Source organism: Amblyomma maculatum, chromosome 4 (assembly GCF_055883805.1).
Source record: "Amblyomma maculatum isolate TAMU_Amacu chromosome 4, ASM5588380v1, whole genome shotgun sequence".
Taxonomy (NCBI): Eukaryota; Metazoa; Arthropoda; class Arachnida; order Ixodida; family Ixodidae; genus Amblyomma; species Amblyomma maculatum.
In genome coordinates this window covers 66,524,795-66,533,404 of record NC_139347.1, presented here as the reverse complement: position 1 = coordinate 66,533,404, position 8,610 = coordinate 66,524,795, and positions in this window count along the sequence as shown.

Genomic DNA, 8,610 nt, shown 5'->3' with positions numbered 1-8,610 from the left:
TGAAGTGATTTTTAAGCAGAGAAGTATCGGGCACAAACTCGTGGGTATTCCAAACAGCGGCTATTATTTTCCTTAAACGCGCATATCTAAAATAATATTTTTCAGACTGCCCTTGTATATATTCAATTCTATGATTTTCAGTTGCCTAACATATTTTTAAGCGCCTATGGGAGCTTCGTTATCTTTCGGAGGTTATTAAGTGGTTTATCTATATTTGCGAAAGAACGGACAGGGGTGGACCATACATTGCACATCTTCAATTTATCATGTTACCGGAAGGAGCCAAGAAACTCTAGTTCTTAGTAACCCATGTGTGAGCCCATCTAATCTAGTCACGGCTATGGCGGGAAGGAAGCAATAACTTAAGGATATATGCGACGTCCATTGCACTAAAACGCGTCGATAATTATCAGCGGACTGGAAAGCATATGTCTTTTTGAAGCACATTTTGCCATGTGCTGGGCGTGCTCAACGCAGATCTATTATATTATCGATGCACGAAAAAGGACGGCTCCTTTTCGCCTTATCTCTGTTAATATCTTATTGGGAATGAGGAATAACCTAATGCGAATGGTAGGAAAGTGACGCAGGGAAAGCGCTGCTTTCCGCTTTTCGTTCACACCATGTATCTATGTATTAGCTGTCAGTGTCGGTTCATCACTGCCTTCCATCTACATACCCATATGAACCTTCATTTGTGGCAAAAGCCGCTGGCAATTCCCCGGTGCCAGGTCAGTAGTGGTCAGCAAGATATGTGTCACGGTGCCAGGTTGATGGTGTGGAGGCAACTAGCGTAGCCTCCGTCTAGGGGCACTGGCCTAGACGCTATGCAAATATTCTATTTGAGAAGCAAAATTGTTTTTACTGGGCTAATTGTACATTCGAAGGTCCTATACTATGCTAACACGCAGGAATGAGAGCCGCGTTTCTAGTATTATGTACATGTGATGGAACCCATCCCGATGGAATGGACGGACAAAGCTTGGCTGGAGAGCATTATGAGGATAACCACAGAGGAACTCAAAAAGGAAAAAAAGAACTCTTTCGCCTGCGCACACCCGGAGAGAAGTACAAAATGTTCGTGTGCGGCGCCACGCCTTTTGTCAACTTTCTTATTGCCCTGCATATTATTTCTCGTTTCATACGAAGCAACAGCGACGATGCGGAGCCACCGTATATCATGGGGGCTGTGTACGACTCGGGTTACATCACCACCGCCATTACAATCTTCATTTTGCAGTGAGCAAAACTTCCCGGCCTCGAGGGAGTCAACGCCGTGTCGAGACCTTGGGCCGTCGCATTTCGCTGCGAAAACACAACTGCATCAGCCATAGTTGGATTAAAATTAGGGTAACAAAAATTACCGAGTTATATGTTTGTTTTTCCTCGCTGTAGGCAGATTATGACTGGAGAAAAAATTCTTCCCAATCCCAGACTAGTACGACGCCACACTGCCAACGCTGCTACTAGCACTAGTTTGCGCTGTCATTATTCCCACTACAACAAAGGGCACATTTCTGCAAGGCGGTTATTCCTAACACAAGATCGCATATGTGGTCTGGTCTGGTCTGGTCTTGGGGTTTAACATCCCAAAGCGACTCAGGCTATGAGAGGCGCCGAAGTGATGGACTCCGGAAATTTCGACCACCTGGGGCTCTTTAACGTGCTCTGACATCACACAGCACACGGGCGCCTAGCTTGTCGCCTTCATCGAAAAGCCGCCGCCGAGGCCAGGATTCGATCCCGCACCCTTGGGAACAGTAGTCGAGCGCCCTGACCATTGCGCCACCCCGGCGGGGCAAGGTCGCATATGTAAATGCATGTTATTGGCCTAATAAGAGAGCTGACGATCAAAGCGAAGGTTACAATGATATCAAAATAAACAAAATCCCTCAAACTGATAGATCTGTATTGTATTGTATTGCTCCTCCTACTTGAGACAGTTTATGGCCTGCAGTATAAATAAACAAAATAAAATTAACAAAATAAAGATAGCACATTGTTCTTCTTCTCTATACGCTTGCTCGCCCTATGCAGGGCCTCCTGCCAGCAGCTTTGCAAACGATTTTAAATACTGTGTCATGAGTTCCCCAACTTCTCATCCACCTAACCTTTATAACGAAAAGCTCCGCGCATACGCATTGATTGTGTCCAATCAGGTTACTTAGGAGCGCGTCTGGTAGCGGCTTTTAGCAAGACATTTTATTAAACCGATACCAAACAACTCTCTAAAACATGAAGACACTACATTCACAAAGGCTGTTTCAATGGACGAGATCCCGCTGCCTGTAAAAGGTGAATAGGAGTAGCTAAAAAAATGTTCATTTGTCAGGTAGAAGATTATATACACCGCCTTTTTTTCTTGGCGTTTTTGTTTTGTTTAGTCGTTGTGTTTGTATCTGACGTCATTGACTAAAAATGAGAACAGGAAGAAAAGTCATTATTTCTTCCGTTATGATCTTCTTCAGTTCCTGAGAAGCAAGGAAAATGCATACTAGATAAAAAAAATTGGATTAATGAATCCCGCAAAAGGAAACATGAATAGAGTACATTACATACTTATACGGTTTATTATGGGCAGTGCCGATAAGACGCCTGAGCCAAATGAGCGTTCATTGAATGGAAGAACTGATTGCCGTCTTCTTCAAATAGACTACATGATCACTGAGGACAGAAAAGACCTTAGACAGCTCCGCAGGATTCAGCACCATGCTATTCCTTTGGGCGAAGCTGGACTAACAGAACAGAAACGATGTACTGCAGAACATCTAAAGCATAAGTGTGCCGGTTTCTTTGACTACAGGGCAGAACAGCGCTGTGCATTTTCCCTCAGGTCCAGTATCTGAATCAAGCGGTATACCATGCCAGGTTTTTATTTTTTTTTATGTGTTGTTCCAGCTGCACAAACCTGGAAATGAACAGCTAGATGGGTGAGAAGAGTTATTAATGCACCAAGACTGATGCTTTTGGGGCAAATTCAGTGCCTGTGGTCATGACTATAGGTATGTACAGTGCCGAAAGATTAAGTCCACGCCGTCTGTTGAAAGCGATATTGCGGCAAAAGATCTCTCAGAGACTTGGAATGACCGTGTAGGCGCCTCTTGGACTGATAGATTACAGTAAAAGCAAGAGAAAGCCATCGAGTTGTGCTTAGAATGGAGGAAAGGATACTGGTGAAAATGTATCATGCGTCTATCTCGGTCTTTCCAATGGGCAGACGATGCGAAGATGCATTTTGGTGACAATCACAATTGAATTTTTTACTGTTTGCATCACTATACGTTGTTCCGTCTGCTCTCTCTGCTCTGTTCGGGCCTAATACACCACCTTATTTTTGGTAAAAAGAATGGAATAATAAAATGCTGTAATATTCTTGCTAAAAATGACACAATGGTATCGGTAAAGTCATGGAGTATCATTTGAAAGAGACAAGATCGAGAGAGTTAAGCTTACAGACCTTTCATCAAAGCCGAGACAATAACAGCTGTGTGCACCCGCCGTGACACTTTCCAGGAACGCCAATTTCACTGCATATATCAGACATGGCCACTACAGGCACAAACCTTTACCGAAGATATATTCTGGAGAGTGTGCTTTTTTCGAAATACTTTGTGAATATTCTTTATACTAAAACTCAAACATATGTTCTCCGGCGCACAAACGCCGTGGCGATCAGCCTACACTAGCGACAGCTGATTAAAAATCTGTCGCTGAAAAACAAAAAACAAAAGAGAACTAACTTGCTTCGTTGTGAATGGTGCTGTCATTCTGCCTTCCAAGCTGTTCGCAAGCTATTAAAAGCTGATAGACATGGAATGAAATTATACCTCGGTGGCCTACGGTTCCTTCAGCGTAAGGTAGAACTGCCTCTTCGATTACCTACTCAAAGTGAGAACATTAAGAACATGTTCTTCTAGGCATTTTCTTTTTGGGGACGTTTATAGGAAGACAACAAGAAGACAATGGCTGAAATATTTGTGATATTCTCTAAACTAAGCGTCAGGGAAACTTGGATACAACTATTCATTAATGATTTGACATTTCCTTGCGCGACTAAATTATTTTGGTGAATTTATACCTACCTGTCTCACCCATATACATACCCGTTTTGTTTTTCCATGAAGGACTGTAAGGAGGTGAGGCAAAGGTTGTGATTTGTGGCTTGATAATTTATCCCGATGTCTGCGCACACCTTAAGGCGTACGCAGCAGCAGACAGGGACATAAAAATTACATGTGCCCTTATTTAATAAACGGGTAAAGATAATATGAGAGGCATCAGACAACACAGCCATCTCAAATAATAACATCAATAAACCAATGTTTTCGAATATAAACATGTATTATATGATGGTCCGCAAAAATAAAAGAAATAAATGTGGTATAAATTATATTGGTTAACCAGACCACAAACAAAAATGTTTATTCAATTTCACAAAAGAAAATTGTGTAAAATGTCAGTACCTGCTTCAGAGCGAAACCCAGCATATGTTAGCGCCATCTTTTCTACAGATATTTTCTTTCTCTAGAGAATCAAGGACAAAGGAAGGAATTCGGCTTTATTTTCCTACGACCATAATCTGGATGTAATGGGTAACGACATTCCTACTTCCTGCGCAGCTGTTCCTACAGCAGTTGCCTGGCCCGTACATAAGCCTTAGCGGACTTTACATCGGTGCGTTCGCTGGATTTTTAATGTGGAGGCCCAATGCAGTGAGCCCCCATTAATACTTATCTCAAAATAACTGAACACGACGCTTTTGCCCCAGCTAAACTCAAGTACGTCGACTGAATGGTACTTGAAAAGCATATTAAGAAGGGATTAAAAGCCCTCACTGGCAAATTGAAGGACAGCATAGGTAATGTTATGTATGTTGATTAAAATCGCATCACGTCAAATAGAATGGGCATTGACTTTGATATAACGTCTACGCCCTATTCGGCGGCAAGCAGAAAAGCTACACAGACGAGCCAGTTCCTAATTGATCAGAGAGAAGCTAGATGTATGCAGATAAAAAAAAGATCAAGATAGGCTGGCGGAGCTGCGCTAAAAATATTTCTGTCAACATTTGCATCTCCGTAAGCCCATGTCCCTTATCTGGTAGACTGTACGGGCCTTCGTATGCTTCCAGGGTAAAGACCGATCTTTTATGATTTGGCTGTCTATCAAGATTGTAAGCAGATTGAGGTAACGACTGGCGTCAAAAAAAGTTGAAGATGCAGCGACTACTTCGCGACCCCTGCGTCTTGGTCCTACCTCACGACAATCAGCAATGGATGTCAATTTTTCTCGCGAGGCACTGGACGCTGCTCTTGCGGGGTATATACATCCGTCTTCTCCAGGACCAGATGGAATCACATATGCTATACTCTCCCACTTTTGCCACAATGCCCGAGAAGAGTTCTGCAAACATTCTAATCACTATAGAGTCGACGGTGTTGCTCCTATAGCAGTGCGGGATCCATGTTAGATTGAGGTTACGAGAATTCCTAAGACACGACACTTGCAATAATAAAAAAAAAAAAGAAATTACCATCGGTACAGATCGGATATGGAGTCACAGATTTGAGTGTAAATACATTAGCGCGCGCTTTTTTGGTGAAACTAGGAGACCTTGTTTCTGTAGAAAAGAAATTATCGTTGCTTAAGACGCGTTAGAGAGGAGGCTCAAAATGCAGATGTCATTGGCGTGCATACCGTGTATACATATCCGGACGGTGTTAGAGATGTTTTCTTTGAGGGCGATGAGTAGAAGGTTTAACAAAGCAGGGCTGAGGACATCGCCCCGGACACGACTCGATAGGTGCAATACGCAGGTGTCGGGCCATCATCACACGAAAAAAAAAATAAAAACAAAAAAAAATACAGTCGGGTCAGAAAACTCTCAATCCATGCAAACATCCGACCATCGGTGCCCACATTTTCCAGCGCATCGAGAATGGCTGCATGGGGCATATAATCCTAGGCATCTTTCACACCAAGAAGGAGTCCACGGAGAGACATTTCATTTGTTTCTGTTTCTGAACCGTGGACACGAGGTCAACGACGTTGCGTTGCACACTAGAGGAGGGTGGCGCGATTGAATACGCATCAAAATTATTTGTCCAACGTCTTTCTGAAGCAACTTGCGAAAGTTATACTGGTCTGTGCAATATGAGTCCAAGCAGGTGATTCTCCCAGTTTCTTAGAGGTATCAGACGAATTTATTTCTGTTCGTGCCGTATTTAAAGAAGCTAACGTCTATAGCTCGCTTACTACGATTTCTTGGCAGAAAATTACGGGGCTTGTCGATTGAGTTAATGCTGGAGTTGTACATATCACTGGTCTTGGGTTTCTTGCGATGCGGCGCATCCGCATTTTCAAACATGTGCATGACCAATTTTCGTGCCCTCCAGAAAGTCGAGGGTCGGGCCCTTCCCACATGCTTGGGTCTTCCTCAAAGTGCATCAACATTTGTGAAATATTTAACTTGCCAAATACGACCAGCTTTCGACGTATATTGCCATAGACTGCTAGCAATGGGCACACGTCATATTTCAAGTATTGCACAGCATCACCTTGCGTCTGTGCCTCTACATAGACCAAATCCTACATTTTAAAAGGTCAAAGCAACACAACAATCGTTCATTCCAAATCAGTTCACCCTGGCAGCTCGAACTCCTTATCTACTACGGTGTCTGAAGCTGCCATGTGTGAGCCTTGCTATTCCAAGGCTAGCGGAGAAATCGAATTCATAAACGCTTGCCCTTAACCCACAGACCCTGCACTTGCTACACTTCCATCAATGGGACTGTACTCAAGTTTATACGGATGGGTCGAAATGCTCTACTAGTTTTGCTTCCGCTGTGATCGTTCCTGTGAGACAAACCAAAATTACCCAACTAATTTCTGATAGGACTACTTCTAATGGGGAAGAGCTCGCTGCACTTAGTGCGGCTTTGAAGTCCAGCTCCCAATAAACCCATTTGGGCTGTGATTTGTGGCTTTAAAGCTTCCCTACAATGTTTTTTTTTTTTTTTAATAACGTTGTTTATTGCCTCAGAGCACTAGACAATAATCTCTTCCCGACAATGTCTTCTACCTTCTTTGAGCTATGGCCATCATGAGAACTAGTTGAGGAGGTAGATCTGCGCAAACAAGCAATAGCAGAGGTCTGGTCACTAAATAATCTTCCGATGTCTACAAGGTCATAGTAGCATTGTTAGCAACGATTTAGACGACAATGCTACTCGATCCGCTCCTGATATAATTAAAATTGTTCAGGGAACACTGATAGTCCGACGTAGCAAGGTAGTTTCAACGGCTCACCCTAAACATATCTATAGAGTCATAGGCAACCCTTGGAGGCTTGAAATCTCTTTCGCACCACTTTGACCTTTTTACCCGCAATTACCATACCGCCTCTCCCTCAGTAGTACGCTACCCTGTTGTACTGCTTGCAACTGGAAGTGGCGTTTACAAGTGCCTATATACCCAACTCATAGTAATGGGCTTCTAACCAATGTGTTAGCAGTGCGGGTGAGATGAATTGTTTAGGCACATACTTTGTGGCTGCCCTTGGTTTGAGCGAGAGCGTGCCTTCTTGGCTGTTACACTTAACTGATTGGACCTCTTACAAGAGTAACTATTGTTGGGCCTTAGACAAAATCTGCCTGACAAATTAAAGGCGATGAGTGCGCTCCTGGAGTTCATAAGGGTCTCGTGCTTGAGTTCCCGACTATTCGAAACAAAGGTAAGCTGAGCTACCGAGGCAAGGAATAAGTAGAAGAAACACACATTTATGCGTAATGCCTTCTCTTAACCCTTATGTCAGTAGCGCAACTTTTCTTTATCAAATCATGAACCAATTAGCCCCACAAGTCGACTCTCAACTATAGACGTAAAGTGAACACCCATGTCCCCTTGCGAGTGTTGCATATGGACGCATGAAAAACTTCAATCATTACCGCTATTTCTTTTTGTTCACCATTCGCAAGGAAGCCTACTGGGCATCGATAACCTAGTTAACCTCTCTGTCTTTACATTATTCTGTTTCTCTCTCCCTTTCTCAATAGTAGTGGAAGGATACTCCGAATGATTTGTTGTTAATTGGTTGTCAAACTTTTCAGAACATCTCTTTCGCAATCGATATTTTTGCGCAGTTTTATGTTTTAACCTTCTGCCGTATTAAATTCTCCCTTATGTTCCGGTTAAATGACGCACTGTGCGAATCGCCCAATGGCGAGTTGGTGTCACGGAGCTTAAAGCAGTCAACTAATTATTATCAACATTTGTTTTTTCATTGTTTTTTTATTTCCGAAGGTAGGAGTTGGCCTACACATTGTGTAGAAGAACATACGAGTAAGTTACTTGTTTGGCTAAAAAGTAATCATGGTGCATGCATTAATGGAAAAAAATTCTTAAGAACAGAAGTACCAAGAAATGCTCTTGAGTAAATATAAAAGCTATTACTTCATTGATTACTGATTTTACGTAATGCATCTGCGAGCTTTAGTTTGAAGGAGCGGAAATCAGAAATTTGATATCTCTATGTGCGTCGCCACCGTAGCTTCAGGCATGAATAACGAACGAAAAGGCTTACGTGCTGTCGGGGAACACCAAAGGCGTATG